Below are 9,887 nucleotides of genomic sequence, written 5' to 3' on the forward strand. Positions count from 1 at the left end.
ACTTTGACACCCTTCATCCCCAGCACCTCCATTATGTTGCCTCATTTAGTCACTTTTTGTGGCACATTTCCTCTCTTACACTCCCTTCCCTTCCAAGAACTATGCAAACATGATATTAATTACTGAAAAGACTTCAAGCCTGCACTCTAGCCTGTTTGAACCCAAAGCTTTAGTGATGACCCACAGTTTATCAAAGACTATATGAGCTTTGCTCTATGGAATTTTATTCTGCTCTCTGAAAGACCATTTATTTTGTAACATTGGTGATAGAACAAAAAAATCTTCAAAAAGATTGAAATTTCATTGTTGTTTTCCAAACCAAGTAAGCAATGCTTCCTGACATAAGGAAAGGATAAGTGGCACTTTGTTGCCTCTCAAATCTATTGCTTTGTTTTGCAACTACTTTAAAGAAAGGAAGGAATAGCTTACAGCAGGACACTTAGCCTTACCAAATCAGCAGTGATCACTACACCACATATTCTCACAGATAGAAAGGACCTCAGTGGCCATCTAATCTAAGGAAACAAATTATATTTAAATAGTAATAAAACATTTTTTGAGTTCATGGACACTAAGTTAAGAACTCCCATCTTAAAGTTCATTCTTTACATTTGTAAATAGTAAAGTGGGCTGTAATTGAATTTTACCACCTATATTTTGCTTGTTGCAATCTAGACTTTGAACCTGTTGGTCTAAGCATAACTTAGGCTCGGCCCAATATCCACCTCTTTCTTAAATGATTACCTATCCTGTTCTTGGTTGTGCCTTTTCCAAACCTCTTCTCTCCTGAATCAGGGGATTTTGTCTAATACTTTACTGAAAAAGATAGGGTGCCTTACAGGCTCCCTTTTCTCCCTTTCTCTATATTTCAGGACTGCTTGGCATTATACCCCATTACTTCCCCCTTTTCCTCAGCCTCTAACAAAGAGATAGTCCTTCTTACAAAGGCCAATTTTTCCACAAATGGCCTTGATCCCATCTCCTATGTCAGGTTGTCCCCACAATCATCCTCATTCTATTTCTAATCTTTAATCTTTCCAACTCTGATGGCTCCTTTTCTGCTGCCTCTAAATGTTCTCATGTCTTTCCCATTCTCAAAAAAAATCCTTAGCTGACCTTGTCCTGGCCCTAGCTCTGACTTTCTGAATTTTACTTTCAATAGTATTTTATTTTTTCCCAATTACATGTCAAGACAATTTTTTGCATTCATTTTTATAAGATTTTGTGTTCCAAATTTTTCCTTCCCCTCCTCTCTTCCTAAAATGATAGTAATTTTATATAGGTTATACATGTGTTATCATGTAAAACATATTTCCATATTAGTCACAGTTGTGAAAGAAGAAATAGATCAAAAGGGGAAAAAAACACAAAAAAAGAATAAAATAAGTGAAAAAAAGTATGCTTCAATCTGCATTCAGAGTCCATCAGTTCTTTATCTGGGTATGGATAGTTTTTCCTTCATGAATCTTTTGTACTTGTCTTGGATCATTGTGTTGCTGAGAAGAGATGAGTCATCTATAGTTGATCATCACACAATTTTGCTGCTAGACTTTCTGAATTTTAAAACCATGCCTGTTCTATTGCAGGTTTATTCTAGAATTTCCCTTAGTGCCTGAGGCCTCTTTGAACTGGAACAGCATACTATCCTGCAACCTGAATACCTTAGAATATTATTCCAAAGGGATGTAGGAAAATCGAGGTGCTAAAGCGTTGTTGATGGATTTGTTAACTTGTCTAACCATTAAGGAGAACAATTGAAGTTATACCTAAAGGGCTATAAAACTGTGCATAACCTTTGACCAAGCAATACTAGGTATACATCCCAAAGAAAAGTGAAAAAAGGACCTATTTGTAAAAATAATATAAAGCAGTTCTTTTTGCAGTGGCAAAGAATTGGAAATTGAGGGAATATCCATCAAGTGGGGAATGGCTAAACAAGTCATGCTATATGATTGTGATGGAATACTATTGTGCTATAAGAAATGATGAGCAGGATAGTTTCAGAAAAATTTGGGAAGATTTAGATTAACTGATGCAAAGTGAAGTGAGCAAACCAGTAGAACATTGTACACAGTAACAGAAATATTCTAAGGATGATCAACTGTGAAAGATTTAGCTACTCTGATCAAAACAATGGTCTAAGACAATTCCAAAGGACTCATGATGAAAAATGCTGTCTACCTCTAGACAAAGAACTGATGAACTCTGAATGCAGATTGAAGCATACTTTTCAAACTTGCTTTATTGTTATTGTATTATTTTGTTTGTGTTTTCTTTTATAACTTGGCTAATATGTAAATATGTTTTGCATGACCTCACATGTATAATGAAAATCAAATTGTTTGCCTTCTCAAGGAGAGGGGAGATATAAGAGGGAGGGAGAAAATTTGGAATTCAAAAATTTTTATAAGATTGTTAATTTTTTTTTACATTGGGAAATAATGAAATAAGAATAGTTTTTTAAAAGGAATATTCTCCTCCACAAGACCTGCTTCTCTTTCCTCATTGATGAGCTAAAACTGGAGCCTCCATTTTGTGGAAGATCCCAAGTAACCTTGCCTTCATTTCTTTGCCCCCCCTAATTCCTGATTTCCTGGACTTCAAAAGCATGCCTGGTGATGGGTACCTCCCCCACATACACACAGAGTTTTTAGTCACAATGAGAGGTTCCATGGTCCTATAATGGCTCCTCTTTAATGGCATTTCCACTAATAAAATCATATTGGTTTCTGATTTTGAATCGTTTGACAGTGCCAAAGACTTTAGTGACAAGCACTTTCCATTCTGAGTCTTACTAGCTGTAGTTGCAACACCTGTAGGAGCAGTTGCCAGATTGTATCTCCAGAAGGGTTGCTTCCCAAGATAATGACTAATGAATAAAAGTACTGCTGTTCCCAAGACTCTTGGGTTCAGGATCCTGAGCTGTCTCCACCAGGCTCTAATGAAAGGGAGATAGTGGCCAATGTGGCAGCAAAGGCACATGTTTTCTCCTTTTTGTCCCTCAGGGTGCCTTGATGCTTTAGCTAAGCTCACTTGTCTGCCCTGGGTATGGTTGGTTGATGGTAGGGATAGCTGGTCCTTTCTGCATAGGAGTTGCTTCTCTGGATGATGGCAATGAGGGCTGGGCTGAAAGCTGGACTGATGGCCAGAAAGGTGCTATCACTCTTGGGGCTTTTGAGCCTACATGCCAGTTCGTGGCAGTTGGTCAGCAATTATTACTGCTAGTGATGAGGATTAAGATAACAGATGTAAAGTACTTTGCTAAAGTATTAAAGCCCTATATAAATGTGCTATTATTATTATTATCTAGAAGTCAAAGGAAGAACTTTTGACTCCATAGGTATTACTCTTTCCACTAAACTGACCTGCCTTTTCTATACAGGAAGTAAATCGCCTTCTGAAAGTATTTGGTTGAGTGCCAATAATTGCTTGGCAATGGAGTTAAGTTGATCTCAACAAAAACTTACTATATGGCTGCTTAGATATAAATACTAATAATACCTTGGATTTAGATAGAAACATTCTCCCCAGAGCTCACAATACAGTTATGTGTCTATAAACAGCCAACCAACTGTCAGAAAGAAACTCATGGATTATGTCTCCTGACTACAAAACAGAGCTCTTGATTTAATGTCCCTGTTACATTTTGAGTAGTAGTTCTTACTTGGCTGTCAGAACAGAATGTTGAGATAATTAGGGTCACAGTAACCTCTTTTTTTTAACCCAAGTCAAGTTATATTTAAAAGTTGATTAAAGTTGTCCTACATTCAGTTGCCTATAGCAAAAGTTAAATGATGTGACAGTACTTTTCCTTCCTTTTTTTTCCTTAGTACAAAGATATGGTGTCAGTGCTGAAAGTTGCAGCAATAATAGACTAAAGCTAATACCAACCCCATTCTTTGACCCATACTTTGAGGACATGCTTAAATGCGCACTCCTTCTTCAAGATCCCCTTTCTCTAACCCTCCATAGAATTACTTGTGTACCTCTTATATATACTTTCTTTTTTAATTAAATTTTATTTTTAATTAACAAACATTTATTTTCTCTCCCTTCCACCATGCATCAGTGAACCTTTTTTTAATTATTTCTTTATAGCATTCATTTCTTTTTTAAATTTGGAGCTCCAAATTCTCTCCCTTCCTCCACTCCCTCCCCCACCCACTGAATAGGGCAAGCAATATGATATCAATTATACATATGAAATCGTGCAAAACCTATTTCCATATTAGCATGTTGGAAAAACCATGAAAAATAAAGCTTAAAAATTATGCTTCAATTTGCATTCAGACTCCATCAGTTCTTTCTCTGAAGGTGAATAGCATGTTTCATCATAAGTCCTTTGGAATTATCTTGGATCATGGTGTTGCTCAGAATATCTCAGTCATTCATAATTGATCATACAATATTGATGTTACTGTGTACAGTGTTCTTCTGGTTCAGCTCACTTCATTATGCATCAGTTCATATAAGTCCAGGTTTTTCAAAACCATCCTGCTTATAATTTCTTATAGCACAATTGTATTCTATCACAATCATATAGCACAACTTGTTCAGCAATTCTGTAATTGATTAGCATCCCCTCAGTTTCCAATTTTTTTGCCACCACAAAAATAGCTGCTATAAATATTTTTGTAAATATAAGTCCTTTTTCCCTTTTCTTTGATCCCTCTGGGATCAAATACCTAGTAGTGGTATTGCTGAGTCAAAGGGTATGCCCATTTTTATAGTCCTTTAGGCTATATAAGTTCCAAATTGCACTCCAGAATGATTAGACCAATAATGAACCTCTTTTCTTACAGCGCCTCCAATTTTTTCATCACCTTTGCCATATAATTGGTTTGAGATGATAAGACCTTAGAGATGTTTTAACTTGCATTTTTCTAATTATTAGTAATTAGAATCATTTTTTTACATGGCTTTAGAAACATTTCTTCATCCATCCAATAACCTATTCTGATATCTCATCATGGAATAGAGGTAGCAGTGATTTCTCAAAGGCTATGCCAATAGAATGGCTATGATCTCTGTCAGGTACTGCTTACATGGCCAGACCTGGTTATAGATTGTCACTGCAATCTGAAAATCAGCCTAGCTAAGAATGGAGAAAGGCTCATTGCCAGAAGGCTGGCCACTAGGTGATGATTTTGTTTTGTTTTGTTGTTTTGTTTTCCCAGCCATAGTAGAACAAACTATGAAAAAATCTTTTGTCTTATACCGCATCTTTCTCTCTTCATAGTGATGGTAGCAGAATTGCTTTAAGTGGTGGAGACTGCACTGGGGAATAACAGTTTTCCATCTTAGGAAATCAATATATAAACGTGAGTTCCCTCACTGGTACTCTGAAGGTGCACTCTTTGACCAGTGACCAATACCATAACTGACAATCAATTGAAGGAAGTGAATTACATATATACTGACATTCTTGTGGTAAAGAAACCAGGAAACCTAAAGAAGCTGAAGCTGAATGAAAAGATGTCTAAGACTTGTTGTCATTGTGCTTTTTCTAAAAAAATGCCTAAAGGGATCAAGGGACATAATTTCATGGGAAACTTAGTCTTCTTAGCTTGTAGGATTGGTCAATCACATATACAAACAAACCACCATGACGAAAATCCCAGCTTATGTACCAACATACATGGGAAAAGATGAAGAAGTAGATAAATTAGATCTGAGATTCTTAATCCTTTTTTTGCATCATGGATCCCTCTGGCAGTCTGGTGAAGTCCATGGATCCTTTAAATGTATAACATAAAATACAGTGGATTACAAACAATATCAATTATATTGAAATAAAGATTTAATTTTCTTTCCCATTAAGGTTCATAGAATCCCTGAAAACTATCTACAGACTCCTTGGGGACCCATAACCCCCAGATTAAGAACCTCTGAATGACAAATCGTCCAAACTAAGCCATGATAAATGAACCAATGATAAAGCCTCAGATTTTCATGCAAAATTTTTAATGAAAGTAATAAACAAGATGACCTTATTGAGAGATCTTCTTGTAAGAAAACAAATTTTGAACCTCTGAGATTAAGTGGAATGGGACTCATGTTTGAAATATGGGTCTATAAGAAAATACCTTGGGGTGGCTAGGTGGCACAGTGGATAGAGCACCAGCCCTGGATTCAGGAGGACCTGAGTTCAAATCTGGCCTCAGACACATAAAACTTGCTAGCTGTGTGACCCTGGGCAAGTCACTTAACCCCATTGCCTAACAAAAACAAAACAAAAAAATACCTTATTCAAAAGGAATGCATTAGATTTTTTTTAAATAGTAGTTGAGTAATAATATTTATTAAAAGGATGTACTCGTGTGAAGAAAACCAGGAAGTAGAGAAAAGAAGGAAAGTTTGTGAAGAATATTGGGAGGTGGGATAAAGAGATTTATAGAAAGGGAAAGTATGTAATAGTCCACCAGAACAGGAGTTTCCCTCAGGAAATAGGTCATAAACTTTGTATGGTGGAATGATAAAGTAGTGATGAAGGGATTAGATTATCCAAACATCTACTGGAAAGAATACTGGAGATCACTTGATCCAACCTCATAATTTTACAAATGAGGCCCTAGGATGTAATTTACCCAAGGTTATATAACTAGTAAGTTGAGCCAGGATTTGAAGCCAGGAGGTTGGGGTGGACCTGACACCAGTACCCTGTTAGTTTAGGTTTGATTTGGGGATGAAATGAAACATTCCTAAATCGTTAAGCAATTAACAAAAGTTTACAAAACCCTAACATAGAAAGGATGTAAAAGAATGCACTGGTTCTTAGCTTTTATAGACCCAGTTGCCCTTGTCTTCATATCAAAATATTTCTGGTTAGTAGGACAGGGTAGGGTGACTATTGAGGTCTTCAGACATCCACCACATGAGTAAGACTTTTTAATGCCCTCAGGTGATAAGGAGGGTATGTCACGGAGGCAGGAGCCAATCAGGTTGCCTTTTAGCGAAAACCAATCCCTGTTGCCAAGCTGATGGAAGGGGAACCCTGATAGATATTGGTTCTATCATACACGCCTTCTGCCTCCAAATTCAATGCCCTTTCTACTACACTATATTACAGAGGCAGAAATGATAGACATTGTAACTACAAGAAGATTTTCTCAAGACAGTTGGAAATGAGGGTCTGGAGTTTATATGAAAAGTCAGAGCTATAGATATAATTCTGAGATTCATGTTCCAGGAGGTGATCACTGAAGCCATGAAAATATGTGATACTGTTAAGGGCAAGAGTGTAAAGAAAAGGAAGAAGAGGGACATCAAACGAGTATTTATTCTGAACCTGCTATGTTGTAAGCACTGTGCTAGATATTGGAGGTACATAAAAACAAAAATGAAACTGCCCCTATCCCTGCCCTCAAGGAGATCATATTCAATTTAGATAATCCACAAATCAGACAACATAAACATATGTAAGTATATACAAAACAAATACAAAAAAATATAATCCATCAACAAGAATGTATTAAGCACCAAGCATTAAACTGAGATCTGGAAATACAAAGACAAAAATATGAGTGAAAGCTTTTAAAGGGAGCAGTGATAGTTATGGTTGGAAAGTGAAATTTAAAAGTTCTAGATCTTGGAAATGGTTAAATTCTAAGACCATCTCTTTGGGTGAAATTGAAAGTAGAAGGCAGTTATTGAAGTTGAAGAAGAGTCCTATGTTCAGCTTATTATATGGTTCATCAGGATTAATACTAAAGTCCCCACAAATGACATCAGGAGATGGGGTATTGGGGAAGATTTGAGGCAGGTAGTAAAGTCATTTAGAAAGTTAGGAGAGCTTCTAGAAGATCAATAAACAATAACAGCAAGGATGAGGAAAGGATAACATAAATGGATCACACAGATTTCAAAAGAAAACAGGTTAGGATTAGTGACAGAGAAATGGTCTACAAATCCACTCCATTTCTACATTATATATAGTGTAGTAGGGAGCATAATGCATGCCAACACTCCCTCTTGGTCTTTTGTGAGTTCAGGAGAATAGGAGGAGTAATAGCCAATGGAAAGAGTGGAAATGAATGCGCTATCCTCAGAGAAGATTCAGGTTTCAATGACATGAGATGCAGAATGTAGAAACAGCTCAATGACTGCAGGTAAGTCACCAGGGGCATGTTAAGCAGTGCCTCTTACAGAGAGTGGACAGAAAGTCATGACTCTAACATTTAGCAAAGTCAAGAAAATAATAAAAGTCTATAATTTTATCCTTTGAACAGAAAGCTGTAGTAGGAGCAATATCCTAAACCCTGTCTCCATGCAAATTAGATTAGCTTTTCCTTGAAAGATATTAAAGCCATCTTCAAAAAGGTGTTGACCCAATTTATAAGAATAAAAGTCATTTCTCAATTGATAAATGGTCCAAGGATGTGAACAGGTAGTTTTCAAGTGAAGAAATCAAAACTATCTATAATAGTTGTATGAAAAAATCCTCTAAATCACTCTTGATTAGAGAAATGCAAATTAAAACAACTCTAAGGTACCACCTCACACCTATCAGATTGGCTAATATGATTAAAAAAGAAAATGACAAATGTTGGAGGGGATGTGGGAAAATTGGGACACTAATGCATTGTTGATAGAGTTGTGAACTGATCCAACCATTCTGGAGATCAATTTGGAACAATGCCCAAAAGGCTACAAAACTGTGGTCTATAAACCAAAGAGATTTTTTAATAAAAGGAAAAGATCTTTATATACAAAAATATTTACAGCAGCTCTTTTTGTGGTGGCAAAAAATCAGAAATTGGGGGGGATACCCACCAATTAGGGAATGGTTGAACAAGTTGTGTTATATGAATGTGATGGAATACTATTGTACTATAAGAAACAACAAGCAGGATGCTTTCAGAAAAACCTGGGAAGACTTACATGACCTGATGCAAAGCGAAGTGAAAAGAACTAGGAGAACTTTGTACACAGTAGAAGCAATATTGTAAGGATGACCAACTGTAAAAAGGCTTTGCTATTCTCAGTAATACAATCATCTAAGACAATTTTGAAGGACTTGTAAAAAATGCTATTCACTTCCAGAGAAAGAACTGAAGGCGTTTGAATACAGATCAAAGCATACATTTTTTTCTTTTACTTTATTTTTCTAGCATTATTTTTTTCTCTCACAACATGGCTAAGATGGAAATATGTTATGCATGACCAAACATGTATAACCTATATCAAATTGCTTGCCTTCTCAATGATGGGTGAAGAGAGGAAGGGAGAAAGAGTATTTGGAACTCAATATTTTTTTAAAATATGTTAAAATTTTTACATATAATTGGAAAAAAATAAAAATATATTTCTTTTAAATTAAAAAAAAAAAAGAACTGGTTGACCCAGAGGGCTAAAGGCTCAGGCTGTTCCTATCACTTCTGGTCATCTGAATTCAAAACAGCCTGAGGAGGAGCTCCAGCTACCCTCTCTGATGCTTGACCACTGGATCACAATGGGCAAATCAGGTCCTTAATGTCTATCCTTGTTGAATATCCCTCTCCTGCTATAGCTAAGTAAATTCCTTGTTAACTATTGAATGACCTACAAGTTTCTCATTTTATTCCAGTATGTTACCTAAACTACCATGGGACTGGCCTGGATCAGTCAAGCCTAGAACAAAAACCTACTATGAATTGGAAATCCGTGCAGAAAGGATACAATCCATTTCTCAGGTTAGTTTATTGTTCTGAAAATAGTCTGCCTTGGATATAGGCCATACTCTGAAAATGGAATCGCTTTGAAGAAAACAAGGAGCCAAATCTTGAAAAATAACATCAATTGTAGAATATATTCAGGATTTTCACAAAATAGATTTGGGGCAGGGAGGAAGGATAGCCTATGCACACACACACACACACACACACACACACACACACACACACACACAC

This window comes from Vombatus ursinus, unplaced genomic scaffold (assembly GCF_900497805.2).
Source record: "Vombatus ursinus unplaced genomic scaffold, bare-nosed wombat genome assembly UNPS02014812.1, whole genome shotgun sequence".
NCBI classification, from domain to species: Eukaryota; Metazoa; Chordata; class Mammalia; order Diprotodontia; family Vombatidae; genus Vombatus; species Vombatus ursinus.